We start from the raw sequence: 23,939 nt of genomic DNA, 5'->3' as shown, positions 1-23,939 counted from the left end.
TCCTGCGGAACGGCTTGCCATGCCATTTCCACCTGGCGCCTCAGTTGGACCAGCGTTCGTGCTGGACGTGCAGACCGCGTGAGACGACGCTTCATCCAGTCCCAAACATGCTCAATGGGGGACAGATCCGGAGATCTTGCTGGCCAGGGTAGTTGACTTACACCTTCTAGAGCACGTTGGGTGGCACGGGATACTGCGGACGTGCATTGTCCTGTTGGAACAGCAAGTTCCCTTGCCGGTCTAGGAATGGTAGAACGATGGGTTCGATGACGGTTTGGATGTACCGTGCACTATTCAGTGTCCCCTCGACGATCACCAGTGGTGTACGGCCAGTGTAGGAGATCGCTCCCCACACCATGATGCCAGGTGTTGGCCCTGTGTGCCTCGGTCGTATGCAGTCCTGATTGTGGCGCTCACCTGCACGGCGCCAAACACGCATACGACCATCATTGGCACCAAGGCAGAAGCGACTCTCATCGCTGAAGACGACACGTCTCCATTCGTCCCTCCATTCACGCCTGTCGCGACACCATTGGAGGCGGGCTGCACGATGTTGGGGCGTGAGCGGAAGACGGCCTAACGGTGTGCGGGACCGTAGCCCACCTTCATGGAGACGGTTGCGAATGGTCCTCGCCGATACCCCAGGAGCAACAGTGTCCCTAATTTGCTGGGAAGTGGCGGTGCGGTCCCCTACGGCACTGCGTAGGATACTACGGTCTTGGCGTGTATCCGTGCGTTGCTGCGGTCCGGTCCCAGGTCGACGGGCACGTGCACCTTCCGCCGACCACTGGCGACAACATTGATGTACTGTGGAGACCTCACACCCCACGTGTTGAGTAATTCGGCGGTACGTCCACCCGGCCTCCCGCATGCCCACTATACGCCCTCGCTCAAAGTCCGTCAACTGCACATACGGTTCACGTCCACGCTGTCGCGGCATGCTACCAGTGTTAAAGACTGCGATGGAGCTCCGTATGCCACGGCAAACTGGCTGACACTGACGGCGGCGGTGCACAAATGCTGCACAGCTAGCGCCATTCGACGGCCAACACCGCGGTTCCTGGTGTGTCCGCTGTGCCGTGCGTGTGATCATTGCTTGTACAGCCCTCTCGCAGTGTCCGGAGCAAGTATGGTGGGTCTGACACACCGGTGTCAATGTGTTCCTTTTTCCATTTCCAGGAGTGTACATATGTGATCTGGTGGACAGAGTAAACAGCAGACTGCAGCTGTTTGCTGACAATGCTGTGGCACATGGGAAGGTGTAGTCAGTGAGTGACTGTAGGAGGATTTAAGATAACTTGGGCAAAATCTATAGTTGGTGTGATGAATGGCAGCTTGCTCTAAATGTAGAAAAATGTAAGTTAATGCACATGAGTAGGAAAAACAAACCAGTAATGTTAAGAGACAGCACTAGTACATCTGCATCTACATTTATACTCCGCAAGCCACCCAACGGTGTGTGGCGGAGGGCACTTTACGTGCCACTGTCATTACCTCCCTTTCCTGTTCCAGTCGCGTATGGTTCGCGGGAAGAACGACTGTCTGAAAGCCTCCGTGCGCGCTCTAATCTCTCTAATTTTACATTCGTGATCTCCTCGGGAGGTATAAGTAGGGGGAAGCAATATATTCGATACCTCATCCAGAAACGTACCCTCTCGAAACCTGGCGAGCAAGCTACACGGCGATGCAGAGCGCCTCTCTTGCAGAGTCTGCCACTTGAGTTTGTTAAACATCTCCGTAACGCTCTCACGGTTACCAAATAACCCTGTGACGAAACGCGCCGCTCTTCTTTGGATCTTCTCTATCTCCTCCGTCAACCCGATCTGGTACGGATCCCACACTGATGAGCAATACTCAAGTATAGGTCGAACGAGTGTTTTGTAAGCCACCTCCTTTGTTGATGGACTACATTTTCTAAGGACTCTCCCAATGAATCTCAACCTGGTACCCGCCTTACCAACAATTAATTTTATATGATCATTCCACTTCAAATCGCTTTGCACGCATACTCCCAGATATTTTACAGAAGTAACTGCTACCAGTGTTTGTTCCGCTATCATGTAATCATACAATAAAAGATCCTTCTTTCTATGTATTCGCAATACATTACATTTGTCTATGTTAAGGGTCAGTTGCCACTCCCTGCATTTCGCTACAATTTTCTAATGCTGCAACTTTTCTGTATACTACAGCATCATCCGCGAAAAGCCGCATGGGACTTCCGACACTATCTACTAGGTCATTTATATATATTGTGAAAAGCAATGGTCCCATAACACTCCCCCGTGGCACGCCAGAGGTTACTTTAACGTCTGTAGACGTCTCTCCATTGATAACAACATGCTGTGTTCTGTTTGCTAAGAACTCTTCAATCCAGCCACACAGCTGGTCTGATATTCCGTAGGCTCTTACTTTGTTTATCAGGCGACAGTGCGGAACTGTATCGAACGCCTTCCGGAAGTCAAGAAAAATAGCATCTACCTGGGAGCCTGTATCTAATATTTTCTGGATCTCATGAACAAATAAAGCGAGTTGGGTCTCACACGATCGCAGTTTCCGGAATCCATGTTGATTCCTACATATTAGATTCTGGGTTTCCAAAAACGACACGATACTCGACCAAAAAACATGTTCTAAAATTCTACAACAGATCGACGTCAGAGATATAGGTCTATAGTTTTGCGCATCTGCTCGGCGACCCTTCTTGAAGACTGGGACTACCTGTGCTCTTTTCCAATCATTTGGAACCTTCCGTTCCTCTAGAGACTTGGGGTACACGGCTGTTAGAAGGGGGGGCAAGTTCTTTCACGTACTCTGTGTAGAATCGAATTGGTATCCCGTCAGGTCCAGTGGACTTTTCTATTCCTTGGACACTTATTTCGATGTCACCCATTTTTTCGTTTGTGCGAGGATTTAGAGAAGGAACTGCAGTGCAGTCTTCCTCTGTGAAAGAGCTTTGGAAAAAGGTGTTTAGTATTTCAGCTTTACGCGTGTCATCCTCTGTTTCAATGCCATCATCATCCCGGAGTGTCTGGATATGCTGTTTCGAGCCACTTACTGATTTAAGACCAGAACTTCCTAGGATTTTCTGTCAAGTCGGTACATAGAATTTTACTTTCGAATTCACTGAACGCTTCACGCATAGCCCTCCTTACGCTAACTTTGACATCGTTTAGCTTCTGTTTGTCTGAGAGGTTTTGGCTGTGTTTAAACATAGAGTGAAGCTCTCTTTGCTTTCGCAGTAGTTTCCTAACTTTGTTGTTGTACCACGGTGGGTTTTTCCCGTCCCTCACAGTTTTACTCGGCACGTACCTGTCTAAAACGCATTTTACGATTGCCTTGGACTTTTTCCATAAACACTCAACATTGTCAGTGTCAGAACAGAAATTTTCGTTTTGACCTGTTAGGTAGTCTGAAATCTGCCTTCTATTACTCTTGCTAAACAGATAAACCTTACTCCCTTTTTTTATATTCCTACTAACTTCCATATTCAGGGATGCTGCAACGGCCTTATGATCACTGATTCCCTGTTCTGTACATACAGAGTCGAAAAGTTCGGGTCTGTTTGTTATCAGTAGGTCCAAGATGTTATCTCCACGAGTCGGTTCTCTGTTTAATTGCTCGAGAATTTTAGGATAGTGCACTCAGTATAATGTCACTCGATGCTCTGTCCCTACCACCCGTCCTAAACATCTGAGTGTCCCAGTCTATATCTGGTAAATTGAAATCTCCACCTAAGACTATAACATGCTGGGAAAATTTATGTGAAATGTATTCCAAATTTTCTCTCAGTTGTTCTGCCACTAATGCTGCTGAGTCGGGAGGTCGGTAAAAGGAGCCCAATTATTAACCTAGCTCGGTTGTTGAGTGTAACCTCCACCCATAATAATTCACAGGAACTATCCACTTCTATTTCACTACAGGATAAACTACTACTAACAGCGACGAACACTCCACCACCGGTTGCATGCAATCTATCCTTTCTAAACACCGTCTGTACCTTTGTAAAAATTTCGGCAGAATTTATCTCTGGCTTCAACCAGCTTTCTGTACCTATAACGATTTCGGCTTCGGTGCTTTCTATCAGCTCTTGAAGTTCCGGTACTTTACCAACGCAGCTTCGACAGTTTACAATTACAATACCGATTGCTGCTTGGTCCCCGCATGTCCTGACTTTGCCCTGCACCCATTGAGGCTGTTGCCCTTTCAGTACTTGCCCAAGGCCATCCAACCTAAAAAAAACGCCCAGCCCACGCCACACAACCCCTGCTACCCGTGTAGCCGCTTGTTGCGTGTAGTGGACTCCTGACCTATCCAGCAGAACCCGAAACCCCACCACCCTATGGCGCAAGTCGAGGAATCTGCAGCCCACACGGTCGCAGAACTGTCTCAGCCTCTGATTCAGACCCTCCACTCGGCTCTGTACCAAAGGTCCGCAGTCAGTCCTGTCGACAATGCTGCAGATGGTGAGCTCTGCTTTCATCCCGCTAGCGAGACTGGCAGTCTTCACCAAATCAGATAGCCGCCGGAAGCCAGAGAGGATTTCCTCGGATCCATAGCGACACACATCATTGGTGCCAACATGAGCGACCACCTGCAGATGGGTGCACCCTGTACCCTTCATGGCATCCGGAAGGACCCTTTCCACATCTGGAATGACTCCCCCCGGTATGCACACGGAGTGCACATTGGTTTTCTTCCCCTCTCTTGCTGCCATTTCCCTAAGGGGCCCCATTACGCGCCTGACGTTGGAGCTCCCAACTACCAGTAAGCCCACCCTCTGCGACCGCCCGGATCTTGCAGACTGAGGGGCAACCTCTGGAACAGGACAAGCAGCCATGTCAGGCCGAAGATCAGTATCAGCCTGAGAGAGCCTGAAACCGGTTCGTCAGACAAACTGGAGAGGCCTTCCGTTCAGCCCTCCGGAATGTCTTTCGCCCTCTGCCACACCTTGATACGACCTCCCACTCTACCACAGGTGAGGGATCAGCCTCAATGTGGGCAGTATCCCGGGCAACCAGTCGTAATCCGATCGGGGGATGCGTGGGACGAGCTGGCCGTCCCCGACAAACCCTCATCCGGAACCCCACAGTGATGCCCATTGGCATCACTGCCATATCCCTAAGGGGCCCCATTACGCGCCTGACGTTGGAGCTCCCAACTACCAGTAAGCCCACCCTCTGCGACCGCCCTGCCTGAAACATTATCATCATTTAAAAATCTGTGTGTAACACTGAAAATTGATATAAAATGGAACAAGCATGTAAGGATTGTAGTAGGGAAGGCAAATGGTCTACTTCGGTTTATTGGTAGAATTTTACGTTTAAGTGTAGTTTATCTGTAAAAGAGATTGGATACAGGATACTAATGCAACTTGCTGAGTAGTATTAGAGTGTTTTGGATCCACACCACGTCAGATTAAAAGAAGACATCCAAGCAATTAAGAGGGAGGGCGGGCAGCAAGATTCATTACCAGTACGTTCAAATAACACTTAAGTATTACAGAGATACTTTGGGAGCTCAAATGGGAATCACTGGAGAGAAGCTGATGTTCTTGTTGATGAGCACTATTGAGAAAATTTAGAAAACCAGCATTTGAGACTAATTGCAGGATGATTCCACTGCTACTAATATACATTTCACACATGGAAGGTAAGATTAGAGAGATTAGGGTTCATGCAGAGGCATATAAGTAGTCATTTTGCCCTTGCTTTACCTGCAAGTGGAATGAAAAAGGAAATGACTGGTAGTGATACAGGGTTCTCTCAGCCACGCACCATACAGTGGCTTGTGAAATACTGATGTAGATTTAACAATCTTCTGATGTAGGAATGTACATTTAATTGGTGAATTTAAAACTTTAATTCTGAAGTCATCAATTTCAGCAACAGATTCATGTACGAGACTAAACAGGAAGTTTCATTACATTGACTGGCTTCACCTAAGACAGAATGCTCAAAGATTTTATGATTCATCCTTTACCAAGACATTATAATAAAAGTAATTGTAGCCCTCATGTTTCACACATTTTATAGGTGCATGAACTGCCATTAAGATGTATTCTGTTTCCAAGAACGACAGCACTAATTTCCATTTTCAAAATGAAAACATTAAACCAGTTTACATCAATTTAAAACATTATACAAATATGTAACTGACTAAGTGTTTAGAATTAACCACAACTCTTTTATTTAACTGTATCCAATGGGAAGTACACTTGACGGAACTAAAATTACCCGAAGACAGAATTTATCGTCAAGAGGCAGAATTCCAAGTTCTGGCAATATACATATTTAGAAGTAGCAAAAACTACACCTAGCTTTTGAAGTTGTTAGTTCCTACATGAGGGAGGATGAAAAGAATTCATCTCGTGCTCAGAACAGGTGGACCCCTCTCAAGTTTGGCTCCAAGTGGCCTCCTCCTTATCAACCTTCAGCAACCCAAGACTTTTTCCTACCTCACGAACTAACCATGAAGTACCAAAAGCTAGATTAGTCTTTATTTTTTTCAGTTGTCTATCAGTTCTTTTACAATTGCAGTATTATGAAAAGGAAATGCTGAGTCGCAGACGGGCAACAGGCATAACAAATAGACTGCTAAACAAGTGAGCTTTTGGCTGTGTGTGTGTGTGTGTGTGTGTGTGTGTGTGTGTGTGTGTGTGTGTGTGTGTGTGTGTGTGTGTTTTCCAATTCAAAAGAATGCTTATTGATCGATAGCTTACATGTTTAGAAATCTTTTTGTTGTGCCTGTCTGTAACGCAACAACTCAACATTTCCACTATATGGTGAGTAGGAATCTTTCCTTTTCATAACACTGTCATTATCCCAACCTGGATTTTTAATTTTGACCTAGTTCTTTTACAATTGTCAGACTTCAAGAAAAGGTTCCAAATTCACCACATAAGTAGAATGTTTAATTGCTCTATTAAACACAAAATGTCTCCCAGCTATTTTGCTAAACTTTTTCTTATGTTATAATAATCACTACAACATACTAACCAAGATTGAAAGTGTTACCTCATGAACATCTTGACTGAACATTACCAAACTGATCCTCCAATATTTACTTGTCTGCGGGATACATTGATTATCATTTCATCCTTATACAAGCATTCTTTCAATGCAGAAAAAAATTCATTCCTACATATGAATAATGGTATTAATATCTGATGGCTATTGGGTGTGTGTAACATTTATGAAGCTTTCTCATGTGGAAATCTCAATATGTCTCGCCCAAAGGATGTGCAAATTCAGCAGGTTGCTATCTTTCAGACTTTGGGAAAGTAGAATCATTGACATGAGTGACATGGGAGCTCCATCATGATACATCACAGATACAATTAGTTGTAGTGTGATGATTTCATAATGAGTCATGCTGAGATGGTCTCAGGATGTGTGTGGCAAGAGTAGGCACAGTTCCTTCCAGATGGACCACACCATGAGAAAATGATAGGATTGTATGACTGGCTCTGATGAACTGATAGATGCCAACAGCTGAAATACAGGCAGCGGTTACAGGAAGAGTGTCATTACAAACTGTGGGGAAACAGATTACTGGCAGCTGGGTTGAGATATTGAGTTGTCATATGTCGTTTACTGCACAGTCCACAGACAGCAGATAACTTGCATGGAGTGGGCCAAAGTCAACTTGGACATTGAGTGGCATTCTGTGGTGTTCAGCTGTGTGTCTCCCTTCTGTCTGTGGTGGTCAAATCAATGTAAATGTGTCTGTAGATCCACTGGAACGCCACAGGAAGCAGCAATTCTGGAGATGCATTACTCTACAACTTCAGGAATCATGGTGTGAGAAGCTACTAGCTATGGCAACTATTATACAACTTTATTACAAACTTAGTAATCAATGAAGGGAAGCAAGTGTTCCCCAGTATGTGGCATGAATGGTGAATTTGTTGTCGTACCCTTCATGACCAAGGTACCGATAAGCATACTCCAACAGCATAATGCAAGACCCTACATTCCAGTTCACACCAACAACACATGTACGTATCCTTGCTGATTGACTGTTTCCCCAATTTATCGCCCACAGTGCATGTCTTGAATGACTTACCGTCCTACCAGCCTCCAGCAAGCAGTCTTCATGAACTAACACAGCATGTGTTTCAAGAATGGGAAGAAATACCTCAATATAGCATTTGGAAGCACACGCCCTTTCCATTGCACAGAGAGACAGATGTGTGACAACAAGTTCACGTCAAGCAGAGCAACTTTCACTGTGCTTTAGTAGATACTATGTAGACATCCTTGGCTGCTGCACCCATGAATCATCACCCCAAATTCCCGCATGCCTAGGCCCTTTCTAGTGGGTATGGATTTCGCAAACATGGAGTTTCTGAGCATCACCAGTCTTGTAACCTTAAAGCTTTGGGGCTGCTCCAACAACCACCCTGCAGTGTGACAATGGAACATCGTACAGCGAGGTGACAGAAGTTTATGTGATAGCAATATGCACACACACAGATGGCAGTAGTATTGTGTCCACAATGCATGAAAGGGCACTGAACTGGTGGAGCTGTCATCTGTACACAGGTGATTCATGTGAAAAGGTTTTCAATGTGATTATGGCCAAAAGATGGGAATTAGAATTTGAACATGGAATGGTAGTTTGAGTTAGACGTATGGGACAGACCACTTCAGAAATCTTTTTCTGGGTTTGCGGCCACATTGTCAATATATATAAACTACCGATGTCTCGGTCCCTGTTGCAAGCGACCTTCTTTCGGGTGTTTTCGCTTACTGTTGAATGGTGTATCTATGGGCTCCCCTCTCTCACCTATTGCAGCAGCCATCTTCATGGAAGCTTTTGAAGAAACAGTTCTCCAGTCTTGCACCATTACACCCAGAATGTTGGCTCCGATATGTTGTTCATACTTTCATTGTCTGGCCACATGGAGAGGAAGAGCTACGAAACTTCCACCAACACTCAACCAGCAGCACAGCAGAATCCAATTCACTATGGAGATGGAAAAGAATGGGGTGCTACCTTTCCTCAAAGTGGGAGTTTACATAAAGCCTGATGGTAAACTGGGCCATAGAGTATATAGGAAGCCAACGAGTACTGACAGTTACCTGCATGCCTCCTCCCATCATCACACTACGCAGAATAAATGCATCTTGGGCACTTTAACCAAGAAGGCTTACAGGATCAGCGATGAGGAACATCTAAAGGGTTAACTACAAAGTCTCAAGTCCTTTTTTTTGTGCCAATGTTTATGGAATAAAAGTAATAGATAAAACTACGGCAACAAAGAATGAAGGCAATAGAGGAGAGCAAAAGGAAGCACAAAACATTGCTCTGTTACCATATGTTCACGGCGTCCCTGAACAGGTGGGCAAAATTCTTTGCTGAGCACGCATCAAATCAATTTTCCGAAGCAGCAATAGAATTTTTTGCACAACAGATACAGTTAACAAACTACATGCTGCTGGAGCTTACAAAATCAGGTGTAAAATGTGGGTTAGTGTACATAGGTGAGATGGAGCAACCAATCGGCACACGGATATTTTAACATAAAAGACATATCCAACAGACAGCACACCAAGTCAGTGGTGGCAGAACACCAGGATGAGTGCGGCAAACTGATTGATTTTGGTGAAACTTGCGTACTGGTGAAACAGTCTCTTACTATTAGAAGGAAGATTAGAGTGGCAATAGCTAAGTGACTGGCCAACATGAACAGAGAAGACGGCTACCAACTTCCGACATCTTGGCTGCCAGCAATAACAGAACTACGGGATGATCGCTCAAGTGGAGCAACACATACAGGCATGCGGGAGACCGCAGTGGCTGCAGGTGCACAGAGTACTGGCGTGCCTCGGCCGGCGCTAGCAAGCAGGAAAACAACAACACATAAAAACTGCCGCCTGGTTTTCCATTCGCCGATTTCCACCAATCACAAGTGGTAATGCAAACACCAATCAAAACATCTGGTTTCCACCAATGAAAACAAATAATAGAAACGCCAATAAAGACTTCTAACATCCCTTCCCTTCATCCTAAACAGCCTATCAGAATTTGATAACAGCCATGTCTGCAGGTACGTAAGAAACAAAGTTTTCTCATTCAGTAGTAAGCAGAAACACCCTGAAGGAGGTCACTTGCAACAGGGACCGAAACATCGGTAGTTTTATATATATTGACAATGTTACTGAATGTGACAATGGCCGTGAAAGCCTACGTTCATATTTATGTTTCAGAAATTGTTAGAGAATTCAATATTCCGAGATCAACAGTGTCAAGAGTGTGCGGCGTTACCTCTGATCACACAGACAACACAGTGGCTGACAGCCTTCACTTAACGACTGAGAGCAGTGGCACTTGTATAGAGGTGTCAGTGCTAACAGACAAGCAACGTTGCATCAAATAACGACATAAATCAATGTGGGATGTATGACGAATGAATCTGTTAGAACAGCGCAGCGAAATATGATGTTAATGGGCTATGGCAGCCGACCACTGATGTGAGTACCTTTGCTAACAGCACGACACTGACTGAAGTGCCTCTCCTGGACTTGAGACCATATCAGCTGGACACTAGATGACTGGAATACCGGTGCCTGGTCAGATCGCTTTTGATTTCAGTTGGTCAGAGCCGATGGTAGGGTTCCAACATGGCACAAACACCATGAAACCTTGGATCCAAGTCATTAACAAAGGCACTATGCAAGCTGGTGGTGGCTCCATAATGGTGTGGACTGTGTTTACGTGGAAGGGACTGGGTCCTCCAGAAGTACGGCTACTTTGAGACCAATTACAGTCATTCATGTTCCTTAATGATGGAATTTTTATGGATGGCAATGCACCATTTCTTCAGGCCACAACTGTTTATGATTGGTTTGAAGAACATTTTAGATAGTTCTAGTGAACTGTTTGGCCACCCATATCACCCAACATTAATCTGATCAGATGTTTATGGGACAATTGAGAGATCAGTTCATGCACAAAGTCCTGCACCAGCAACACTTACGCAATTATGGATGACTATAGAGGCAATATTTCTGCAGGGGACTTCCAATGACATGTTGAGTTCACGACAGAGTTGTTGCACCATGCCGAACAAAAGGAGGTCTGACACGATATTATGAAGTAACCCATCACTTCTGTCACTTAAGTGTGTCGCAGGGAGCAAGGGATATTCTGAAAGGTGTTACCAAATATATACAAAAGTCATTGGAATATATAATTTGCACTCATATCAGGGTGCAGCGAGCATTACTTCATGCTGTTGAAAGTCATGCATGTGCCTTGCATGTGTGTCACGAGACCAGTTGCTCAAGGCAGTTGTCTACTAATGCAGTAAGTATTATTTAGCAACACATTGTAAAATGTTGGCTGCCAGTTCCTCTTCCCCAAGTAATTTCAGAGAGTGGTCCATTTTATCCTGCTGGACCTTTTATAGTTGCTTGTTGCTACAAATACACCATTCCCTGTGTACCTTCCCAATTAATGTTCCACATGTTTAACATTTCTGTATATTTTACTTATGGTCTCGAACTCTCAGTGCTGAAGTATTACGTGAGGGCTGTTACTTTCTTGAGTAATGGGGTGTTCTGGGTCTTTTCTGCAAACATAGGTGCTGTTAAAATTTTTTTCTGGCTATCAGCCTGATATTTTTTTATAACATGTAGTTTGTGAATCAGTGTCATTTCATCTGAGGATATCCAAGTTTTGAGTAATGTCAAAAACAGAACCACATGAATTTCAGATGGACTCTGCCACCAAAATTACTTATCACTGTATGTTGTGCACCTAACCTACCAGATAAACAAATGTCAGTCCTCCATAAGATGCTGAAATCAACAACTATGCCGAGTTTCCCCCTACATCCTGTGACCTACGAAAGAGTAAAAAAATAGCCTCAGATCACAAGCAATAGACATTATTTGCACCAACATTTGTAATGATCTATATCTGACAACAAGCCATGTTCTTGATTGCTCTCATTATGACATATCCAACTAGTGGACAATCCACTCAGAATGCTCTCTTAACACCAATTTCTTAATAGGTATCACCAGTCAACTAAACTATCATCTATCAACAAACAGTACCTTCTTCCCCTTCATCTGGACTTCAAAGGCGACAACTGCTCTATGAGAGGTATTATCCTGCTAGTTCTCTCTTTATCATCAGTGGGAGACAATGTCTCAAACGTATCCATTTGGAGTACAGAGCTACCGTTTTGACCAGTTCTCACAGAGCTTTTCCTGAGAGGCAACTACAGATCTATGCAAAGACTCAAGAAACCCTGAGGTGTCTTGAGTGCCAGATCATGGTTCTCTATTGACCAAACTGGCAACAGAAGGAACAACACAAGGCCTCCGATGCATTCACAACAGGCGATGGCCCTGTGACTTTTTCACTAATACAATGCACAGAAGTCATTCAAAGCTTGCTGACAGTCACCAACTGAGTTACCACCTGTTCACTGATTGCATCTCATCAATCAAGTTTCTACAATCCTGAGCCATATCTATTGTTGAAAGGGAAATACTTTAGCTAGGTTTAAAAGTCAAAAAGCAAGCAACTACAAATCACATGATCTACTGCACCAAAAACAATGGTCACAAAAAGTCAACTGCATGTAGCTCTGCTGCCATGCTACTTTTGGAGCAGATTTTTGTAAGGAGGTAAAGTGTCATGTACTAAATAGTCTACCCCACAGATACAATATACCTCTACTCATATAATGCAGATCTTCATGTACACTTTATTCTTGGTATAATGTCTAAGCGACAATATTGGGCATAAACGAAATCTGCAGGATTGGATTGGATTGGATTGTTTTGGGGAAGACACCAAACAGCAAGGTTATCAGTCTCAGCGGATTAGGGAAGGACGGGGAAGGAAGTAGGCCGTGCCTTTTCGAAGGAACCATCCCGGCATTTGCCTGGTGTGATTTAGGGATATGACGGAAAACCTAAATCAGGATGGCTGGATGCGGGATTGAACCGTCGTCCTCCCGAATGCGGGTCCAGTGTGCTAACCACTGCGCCACCTCACTCGGTGAAATCTGCAGGAGAATCCGTATTGTGTACCCAGTAAAAACCTGCTACCAACTATTCATAATTTATCTGCACACACTGCAAATCGAAATTTAGAGTACCAAGGATTCAATAGTAGCTTTGACCTAGATCATCTTCAGTCAATTCATACTAAGGGTTATGAAGAGTATTTACAATTGTGGAAGGAATCCATAGTTTCCAAGCGATTCTGAAAATTAATAAGGTATGTTACTCAAAAGTTATTCAAGTTAGTGTAATCCATAAAAAAAGAGACAATAAGTTATGAGTCATCAATAATGTTTAATTTTTACTGGTCACTTCAGTAAGAGTGATACACCGAACATAATTTACAAAAATTAAGAGAAATTTAAGCGTACCGATTGATAAGGTCTACGACTATTTGCACCAACTAATAAATACCAGTACTTTATACGAAATAACTACAAAGCCATACTGGGATATGGGGGATGGGCGAGGTGGGGAGCGGAGAGGTAGAATGAATGAATGTAATATTCTGTTCAGACATATGCAGATATGCACAGATACCCGATGGATATTGCATAAATCAGCATGGTATTGTCAAGGAACATTGCGAGCAAAGTTTGAAGAGACAGTATTTGTGACTGGATATGAAAGAATTCTGTTTCTACTATGCCTTTCACATATAGATCAATGGTGAAGATAGGTGCTCTAATCACTTATGTAAGTGATTTATAAGCAGGCATGAAATGGAGCCATAAACACTTATGATGGCCTTGTACTAATTTCTTTATGAAATCTACGTGTACCACAGGATGCAGTCTTTATTTAAGATGAATGTCATTACCTGCTGCATGACATCCTTCTTCAAAAGCTTGTCAACAGGCAACAGTTCCATCCTCCAATTTTTGTGTACAGGCCCTGTAAACATAGATGCCTTTAAATACATACATATTGCAAAAAGTTTGCTCTTAAATCCTATTCAGAACTTGTGACTTTTGTTTGTTACAACAACATTTTTAATAGTCTCACGTTTTATTTTAGTTACAGTTATTTCAGTCTTCCAGTCATAGCACCAGGTTTTCTCCATGTTGGTATTAATCAGATATGCACTAATTGGCAGAGTTTCATGATGTAAACAGTCTCAAAACACATTCAAGCAAGAGACTTAATTTGAATTTAACTCAAAGCTATGACACAGCACCATTTTATTTTTCCAGTGACTTTGTGACACTACATTTCAGGATTACTCAAAAAGCTCTAATAGTCTTAGTGCTTGTCTATGAAATGCACCAATATAAATTAGGTCAATCACTAGTGTTCAATCTCATTTTCAAACACTTATTGAGATTTCATTGGCACAAAATTTCATTGAAGCCTAATAAACATGCAACAAAATAAATCCAGTTACGATTAAAATAGTGATTTTTCACATAACAGAAAAGCTGCCTGGCACTGAGTACAAGACAGTAACAACAGAGCCTCTTTAAACAGTCATGGTGGAGCATTTATTGAGCATGAAGCACAAATAATTTTAGAAACAAACTTTCATTTCAACACACTAATACGGAAATCCCACTTCAGCTTCCACAACCAGCTACAATGGATATCTGAGACAATATTCTATTTTCTTGCCACATAAAATCTGCGAAAAATCTCAAGCTTTCGATAATCACCTCAACTGTCTTATCTAGGAACTGTAGTTGTTGCTCCTGATGAAGAAGATAGGTGCGATCATCCAAAGCTTAAGGTTTTACGCAGATATGGTGCACCAAGAAAAGATAGAATGTTTTATACAAGAATGTAATTCTGAGGAATTTCATTCTCATAGTTCCTACTGCACTTACACCTGGATCAAATCAACAAAGTTACTTGACAAAGCCACAGAAGGAAGCCATGCTGTTGGATACACAATACCTGTGTGCACAGTATGCATGTGACAAACATCTGTAAGATTCAGAACTAAAAATGTTCATACATTTCCTTTAACGTATGGAAGGGAGGTTGCTCTGTACTAAGTAGGTTTTGTCATTTTTCAGCTCACTTCAGCTACTAACTTCAGACATTCTGGTATGTAAAATAAAAAACAAAAAGGAAACAGCACAGATAAACTAAGTGCACGTGCTGCCCCACCCACTAACACATATCAAAACAGTTGCGTTGGCAGCTGAAATTGTCACCGACAGCTGGCTGTGGTGACCAGGACTTACTAAAACAGAGCAACATGATAATTGTGAATAGAAGGTGCAACCAAACTTGTTCTTTGGTTAACTGTTTATATGATGCCTGTCCTGTAAACAATGTTCTGTTGATCAGTGGATATGTACTGTTACTCCATCCATTTACCAGAAATACTAATACAAAACTGATTATTTTGATATGAGTTTCGTAGATACACAAGATACAGAAAATTGTAAAGAATAATTTCAGATTTAAAGATTTGTGGAAGAAAAATATGATTGGCACAAAACTATCACAATCACACTTACCTCAGTGACAAGGTTATATATATAAAATTTAAATTGATAAACTGTAATACCTCACTATCACAAAATTTGTCTCAAACAGTCTGCCAGCAAAAGTTTATTCAAATTTGGTGAAGTATTCTAAGGAGGTTGCTTTTGAATCTTAAACTGTTAGTAAAATAAGAGGTCTGCTGATTTCAAATTTGTCAATACGTCACATGAGAATTATCCAGATGAAACTTGCCATCACTGGTAAAAACAAGGATAAAGTACACAATGTTACTGGACAATCAATATTTAAATGTATATAAGTAACTGACACAATAGTTGTATCAAAGAATATGGTACGAATGAGAAAGCTGTATGCAAGATGGGTGCCTCATTAAATGGATGCTGAACAGCAGCAAATGCGAAAATTAACTTATCTGCAGTGTTTATAACCTTTTAAAAAGAATTTAACATGTTTTTAATTGATTTATTCATTTTATTTATTTATTTTTTTTTTTTTTTTTTGCACCAGTTTGTTATGGTACATGAGATGCTTGTCCTCCACTTCTACCCAGAAATGCACCAAAAACGGCAAAGCTTATTTCATCTGTTGGAAAGGCTATATGGACTATGTTTTCTGAGACGAAGAACAGATTTCTTTATTACTTGCTGTTCAGAGGATAAAGCAAGAATTTGCAATAACTAAAATTTATGGTATTACTGGATTAAAATCAATACATGGAAAGAACCCTGGACTGAAAATAAATAAAATATGATCAGGACAATCCACCTGCTCACAAAATCATGTTAGCAACAAGAAAAAAAGAAAGAGTAAACACTCTTGACTTGAGTACACACTGTTGAATCATCCACTCAATTTACTGGACATGAGACACACACTTCTGCCTATTTGCAGCTGGAAACCATTTTCAGTCCAATGAGATTACGGCAATCTTATAAATCCTGCAAGACAACACATTAGGATGGAAAATATTTACTAAAAACTGAACAAAGTATATTGACTCAAAAGGGAGTTACATGAAAAGAACAGAATCATTTTGACCTAAATGAGACAGTCTTTCATTATCAGGTCACCAGCATTTCACCTCACCCTCACATTAAGTTAAATCAAATCATGACTGTGGTTTCAACCATAGGAGAAACACGATATTCAGTAATAATGAATTATGCATCATCTGAAGACAATTATGAGACAGGTGGTAGAGGCTGTATTGGACCTGCATATAACATTAGGCATGAGATGGCATCTATGTCTATATTTCTGCCTGGCACAAAGATGTTCTTCAAAAACTGTGACTGCTGTACAATGTTTGGAAATCAAGTGTTCACGCAAATAGTTTCTAAGTTTCTGTGTTGTCACTGATGGGCTCTTATTTGCAGTCTCAGTATTTATATGTGAACAAAGATAACAGTTAAATTTCACTTTTAAATTATCCCTAAGGTGCTGTTATCATTATCACAATGACTACATTAGTTTTTACCTCAGTACTACAATGAGTGGCATTTGTTTTAGTTACAACACTCTTCATTGTAACTGGATTGCCTCATCTGCAACAAAATGATAATTTCACAGGATCAACTAAAATGAAATAACTGTCTATTGTGTGAAAACTTTTGGAGTAACACTTATAGCGTTTTGTCCAAGCTATATTTGTGTGAATATTTTCCATGTGCATTCACGTGATAAATTTTATTTTGTCTTCTTCCAATATGGATAGTATTCATATATATTTCAGTTTATGTTGAACTAGTGGAATTAAACAACTCCAGTGGCAGATGATGCACGAGAGGCATTATACATTACATTATAATTCACTGTTGAAGTTCCGAGAGCATACGTTCCTAGAAGCGTCAACGTAAAATTTTCCTTCCTCATATATATATTTTGAGAAAAGATCCTGAAGATATCGAGCCCACACAGAGGATTACCAGTAATCTTTCTTCCCATGAAGTATTCACGGGTGCAACAGGAAATGACACTGATACACAAAGTACCCCCAACCACAAACTACAATATGGCTTGCGGAATACAAATGTAGATATTACAGGCTGCACGTACATTAATAATATCAAATTTAAAATTAGGTGGAATTAAAAATCTTCTCTGTAAGAATCACCATGGGTTCCAGAAACATTATGTGAAACAAAGCTTGCTCTGTCCATCTACGACCCAGGTGGCAGTACGTACTGGTGCCCAGGTAGACGACATGTTCCTCCATTCCTGCAAGGCATTTGATATTGTTGTGCATTGCAGACCAACTATGCGATTTGATTGAAGAGTTTCTACCAAACTGAGCACACCATATCCAATGCAGATTGGTTGAATATCTCTGTGATGCTGCCATGTTTACTAAATTAATCTGAGATGAAGCACATTTCTTTTCTTTGTAAACTCGCTATTTCCCTTATCAAGCCTGTCTGGTACGGATCAAATAATGGTTAGCAATATTACAATATTGTTAAACGAGGGTTTTGTAAGCTCCCTCCTTTGTTGATGGACCAACTTTTCCCAAGGTATTCTTCCAATGAATCTGTGTGGCATCTGTCTTGCCTGCGATTAGTTTTATGTGATTGCTCCATATCCGTACTCCCATAAATTTTGTGAATGTGACTGCTTCCAGTGATTGTTTTGCAATCATGTAATCATACAATAATATGGGCCATTCTGTGGTTTTTACACAATACATTACATTTGTTTATTTTGAGCACAAATTGCCACTCCCTGTACCAATGTCAGTCCTCTGTAGGTCTTCCTGCATTTCACTACAAGTGGCTACCATCGTGACTTCTCTGTGTACAAGAGCATCATTTGTGACAAGCCTCACGGAACTTCCCACATTGTCTCTTCTAGCTCCGACATTTGCTAGTAACTTCTTGCGCAAGAACTTTGTGTAGCAAACAAGAGTACCATAAAATTGGGTGAATACAAACAACCAGTAATCACCACATCTTTAATGAATATAACTCCCATGTATGAAACATCTTCAAACTTCTCATTACTTTACAAAAGAGTTAATATATTAAATATCTAATGTTAAGCATGTAATCAAGAAAAAGTTCAGAAACCACTTGAGATCAAGCTTAAAGTTTGTTTGAAGTCACCACGTGCTCTCATAACGAAACACTGGATGAATATAGTCTACAAACTTGCACTCTATTTTAAGCAAAAGCTAGTTTTTCATACATCTAAATGTCTACGAAATATCTCCCAAACTCTGTGTCATACAATGATATAATTTTGGAGGTACATTCAGTGGTATAAGTGGATACTATCTGCAAACTGTGTTGCAAATTAGTTGGCAGTAAAGAAATACGATGGCATGCTGAAAAGTAATTCCTCCAAATTTTTTTTATATGGAAACTTCAAGCTTCTTTAATAAAACAAACTTTAACATTCTATATCTTTATTTCTAAATGTAGTCACCCTGGTGAAGAACACATTTCTCCCAATGAGAGACGAATTTTGTTGATATCATCATTGTTGAATGTCTCACTGCTGACAGAGCCACAACCTCACCTCTTTCAAAGTGAAGTCCTTGACGGTGTTCTTTAAGTTTTGAAACAGATGAAAATCAGATAGGGCCAAGTCAGAAATGTATGGAGGATGATCAATGACTGAACTCAAGGCACTGGATTGTTGCAGATGTCATACCACTGTCTGGCACCGTCATGCTTAAAGAGAAGGTGCTAGATTTGTGGATCAACTCTTTCAATCCAAAATCTGATTAAGCTCGCTCTTTCTCAGGCACCGAAATAATTAAGTTACACACCACCATGTTACATGCTACAATTCAGAGCCCTCTAGTGGCAGATGGCTGCAAATATGTACACATCAAGAATACAGACATAGAACGTTAATAACATTCATTGTATTTCAAAAAGTGTAAGGGTTTTCATGTAAATTTGGAGGCATTACTTTCCATCATTTTCTCTTATGTTAAAATGCCATTTCTGATGTGTGTTACTGCATGAACAGCTAAAGCTTAGTAAGTGATCAGCTTTTATTCCTTTTATCATTTTGTAGGAGGTGTCAAGTAGAAAAAGTTTTGTAAAGGTTTGACATTACGTGCAAAGTTTGTTGGAGGTCATTATGTGCACCCAGTCTCAAATATTGGATAAATGAAATCCAAGTATTTGCACACCGTCAGTTACCCTCCAAACAGAAAGTTCCTTACTGTGATGCTAGTCAGATCGTGTTACACTTTTAACTTAACAATACATCTCTTAACGAGTAGATTATGACAGCATTTTAAATTTTGAAATTCTGTCAATAATTATGTAAAATGTTGAAAAACAAACCTAGTCGCCCCTGCAAGCTGTTACACAGGCAACCTGAAACTGGTGTTGGGTTCTGGAATAACACCTTATTAATACGGATAGGGTAAATACAAACAGAACTACTAAAAGGAGTTCTATGATATCACGTCAGCAGATAAATGGGAATATCATTAAAAGATTTCATTTGCCTAGGTTGGTAGTGAATCAGTATAAGAGGGAAATTGTGAACTTCAAAGTTGGCAATACTAAGTTTATTTTTGTTCACTCTATGATAAACATTGGACACTGTGTTGAATTTGTTTACTTAGAACCTCATTCCTCATTACCAATTTAAATTGTGTTGTTTAAATTGAAATACATAATAAGCAAATTTGCAATCCAATTCCATTAAGCAAAACTTCAGTTTTAAAGCATACTTTAATCTGACCTGCGTTTTGGCTACTTGAAAAATTTAGTATTGCATTTTTGGAATTTGTGGGGTGAACAGAAACAGTTCTTTTCCATATTTCCCCAGAAGAAGACCAATAAATTGACAGAAATGAATAAACCCCTGGCACTGTTCTCAACCCAGACAATTATAAATGATGACTAACTGAAAACCTCAGCTGCCGTCAGGTGTTGTTGATATACCTCAATGTAGACAACTGAAAATGTGTGCCCTGACCGGGACTCGAACCCGGGATCTCCTGCTTACATGGCAGATGCTCTATCCATCTGAGCCACCGAGGACACAGATGAATAGCGCCGACTGCAGGGACTTATCCCTTGCACGCTTCCCGTGAGACTCACATTCCCAACCGTCCACAATTCTACATATGTATTGTACCTTATAGACATTTCTTTCAAGAACAAGTTACTGTCTTCGTATATATAGTTAAAGGCTACCCAGCCATTGACCTTCGTCTGTGCGAATGTGTACAGGTTGCCCAAACTCTTACGGGAATCGCCAAAGCATGCGCGAGTAATGAGTGCGTGGGCAAATGTCTTAAAGGTACAATACGTATGTAGAATTGTGGACGGTTGGGAATGTGAGTCTCACGGGAAGTGTGCAAGGGATAAGTCCCTGCAGTCGCGCCATTCACCTGTGTCCTCGGTGGCTCAGATGGATAGAGCATCTGCCATGTAAGCAGGGGATCCCGGGTTTGAGTCCTGGTCGGGACACACATTTTCAGTTGTCCACATCAAGGTATATCAACAACACCTGTCGGCAGCTGAGGTTTTCAGTTAGTCATCATTTATTCCAGGGAAAAGCTGCACAGTCATCAACAGTAACTGTTCTTTCGAGAACAAGTTACTGTCTTCGTATATACCAGACAATTACGCTGTAGTTTAAATGCTTCAAAAAAGTAAGCAGTCATTTAGATTGTATGGAAGAAAAATTTGTTATTTAGAAGGTGAAGGTTATGATTTTTTTTCTTCAGAAAAAAAGGCCGATTAAAAACGTTCATTTTAATTTCTGGGGTATGACTTTTAGATTCAGAATCATCATTTTAAAACATGTAAGTGAGTTAGTGTATTAACAAACAAACCAAGTTCACCAATTTAATGTTACAATGGAGAAGTTAGGTATCTAACAATCTTTATTCTATTTGGAAAACAGAACAAACAACAACAATTCATGCAATAAGTTTCATTTTTGTAGCAAATAAAACTTTTTTTGAACCAGATAAATTTTGTTTCTTGCTATTTTAGATCGGAAACAGATTTTGACATGTTCCTGTTCACACTTAAGACCAGTACTTAGAGAGAAAGTAAGAGCAACACTGCAGTTGCTATTCACCCCTCTCTATGTGGTGAATGGAACAATGAAGTTGTTATGTTATATTAAGCATGAGCTAGGCCCCAAATCTATTCATACACTTGAAGTTAAGCACAAGACCTACAGAGGCGTGCAAGTTATTAGACTCAAAAGGAAAAGTTTGATATTTTCTAGTTTCTCTCATTCTGGAATTGTTCAGCCATGTGATATTGAAACTTTCACTCTATTACATCTATATGGCAACATTTACCTTTGTTATTGGCAGTACTATGCCAATAACAATGTTGACAGCACTCCCTAAGCAATCAATTATTGTTGAGGCAGAGATTGCATGGAGGCAGCTGTTTTGGAGGCAGTTTAATTCTGCTAGGACATACCCAAGAAGCGTTTTATGCTTAAAATATAATTTAAAAAATTGTGAGTATTTCTACTTGCATTTCAGCCATAAAATATAAATATTTTAATTATTATCAGTAGTTCTTTTGTGTGTCAGATATTTATTGGTTACAGGTCAGAAAAGTGATCTGTGCCAAGTAAGGTTGCTTCTAAAAATGTTATTTGAAGAACAGTATTCAAAGTGAGAAATAGCCAACAGGTTAAAAATTTCACAAAAAATATGTAAGCCGTATTTGATAGGCAGTTAAAGATGTCTTGCACATTGAGGGAACTGTAGATACAAGTGCAAACTGTCCCATAGAACTCAATGCAAACTTGTGCAGAGGACAAAAAACAACAGAAGAGCTACCAGTCAAGATTGGAAGAAGGTTCAAATGGCTCTCAAGCACTATGGGACTTAACATCTGAGGTCATCAGTCCCCTAGAACTTAGAACTACTTAAACCTAACTATCCTAAGGACATCACACACATCCATGCCCAAGGCAGGATTCGAACCTGCGACCGTAGCGGTCGCGCGATTCCAAACTGAAGCACCTAGAACTGCTCCGCCACTTGGAAGAAGGCTCTGGAGCACTCTCGAGTCTATCTTTGTAACTCCACAGTCTCCAGAAAGCTTATTAATGCAAGGCTTCTAGCTCATCGTCTACACAAAAAAAGCACAACTCACCCCTCCTATGAGTGCAAAGAGACTTAAATGGGGTCATGAAGCTACAAATGGAGATGCCAAAAATTCATGCTCAAGACTCAAAAACAATGCCAAGAAGTGTTCAATTGCTCATTAATAATAAAGGAATGCACACAAAGTACTAATGTATTCTCATTTGTTGAATAATGCATCAAAACTGTAAAATATGTTCATTTTAAGAAGAAACAATGTTGAGTCTAATAATTTTTAGACCTATGTGCAATCCCATACAATTTTTATTTTCAAATTTCATTTTGAAATTATAATTTTTTTTTTTCCATTTGAAGTAGGAAACAGTTTCTGTTCACCCCATATTACTGTAGTTCAATGGACAATCATCATCATCATCATCATCAATCAGTTCATCAGATTACCAAACACCATTACACATGGGAGCAAAACTGTTGTGCTGAATAACTGGAAGAGGCAAGAAGTGTATAATTCTCTCACTTTGTTTTTAAAGCAAGTGCAAGAATTTGAGGGCTTAAAGTATTCCACACTGTTTTATAAAATATGTTCATCGAAGACTGTCAGAATATGGATTATTCCACTCACTGTTTTCATGTAAGAGGGAAGCAGCTCACAATATGATATTTTTGTTGGTGTTGCCCCTTGGTAGTGATGTCATTGAAGACATGCTCTACCTCAGTTCTGTCATAGCTTCAGAAAGTGAAGTCTATGTCCTGGGACCATTCTATCATTTACCTTTGGTAATTTACGCAATTCACTGAAAACCTTAATTAGGGTAGTTTGACTAGGTTTTGAACCCAGCCTTTCTAAAATAGTACTGTGCTAACAATCCACTAGATATAGAATTTGCCAACACATTCTTACCACACAGTTCAGTGTCAACATCACAAATCCAAAGCAAGAATACCCATCCTTCAATGAAACAGAATTTTGAAACTAAGTTACTTTTCACCATAGTAGTGATAGTACATAATAATGAAAAGCAATTTTCTTTCAATTTTGAAACAATCAAATCCTCCGATTACTTCAACAGAGCAGAATATTTGATTTATCTGACTTTGGTAATTCTCAAAAGTACTTTTGTGAGTGATCAGCATTTTCTGAAATACTAAAAATCTTTATCTTACCCATGTAATGACATACGAGTTTCACACTCAAATTTTATGACGACAATGCAAATTACTTTATTTCAGAAACTTCCATTCTCATCGTATTCCCTTTTAAGTTTCAGGCATTGACACAGTGTCTTAAACAATTCAGTGACGACATTTTCTAACGTACTTTCCCAGTAGTGTTTGGAATGATATATTCAAGACATTCAGGAAATGCTTACGTTGTGGCTGCCCTTGGAGCTGGTGTTTCTGCCAGTTCTCCT

The 23,939-nt window shown here is 40.7% G+C and overlaps 1 long non-coding RNA gene and 1 other non-coding gene across 2 annotated transcripts in view; both read right to left on the bottom strand.

The window, feature by feature from the left end:
• The window catches only part of LOC124555458, an 84,101-nt gene that overhangs the window by 3,060 nt on the left and 57,102 nt on the right, over positions 1 to 23,939 (bottom strand). Inside the window, exon 4 of the long non-coding RNA XR_006968556.1 lies at positions 13,849 to 13,922. This is a non-coding gene — a long non-coding RNA (uncharacterized LOC124555458). The remainder of the gene's footprint in view (positions 1 to 13,848; positions 13,923 to 23,939) is intronic.
• Positions 20,409 to 20,483, bottom strand: Trnat-ugu. The gene has a single exon. It is a non-coding gene; the product is annotated as a tRNA-Thr (tRNA).

Source organism: Schistocerca americana, chromosome X (assembly GCF_021461395.2).
Source record: "Schistocerca americana isolate TAMUIC-IGC-003095 chromosome X, iqSchAmer2.1, whole genome shotgun sequence".
Lineage (NCBI taxonomy): Eukaryota > Metazoa > Arthropoda > Insecta > Orthoptera > Acrididae > Schistocerca > Schistocerca americana.
The sequence above is the reverse complement of the archived record's forward strand: the minus strand, read 5'-3'. Positions and strand labels throughout refer to the sequence as shown.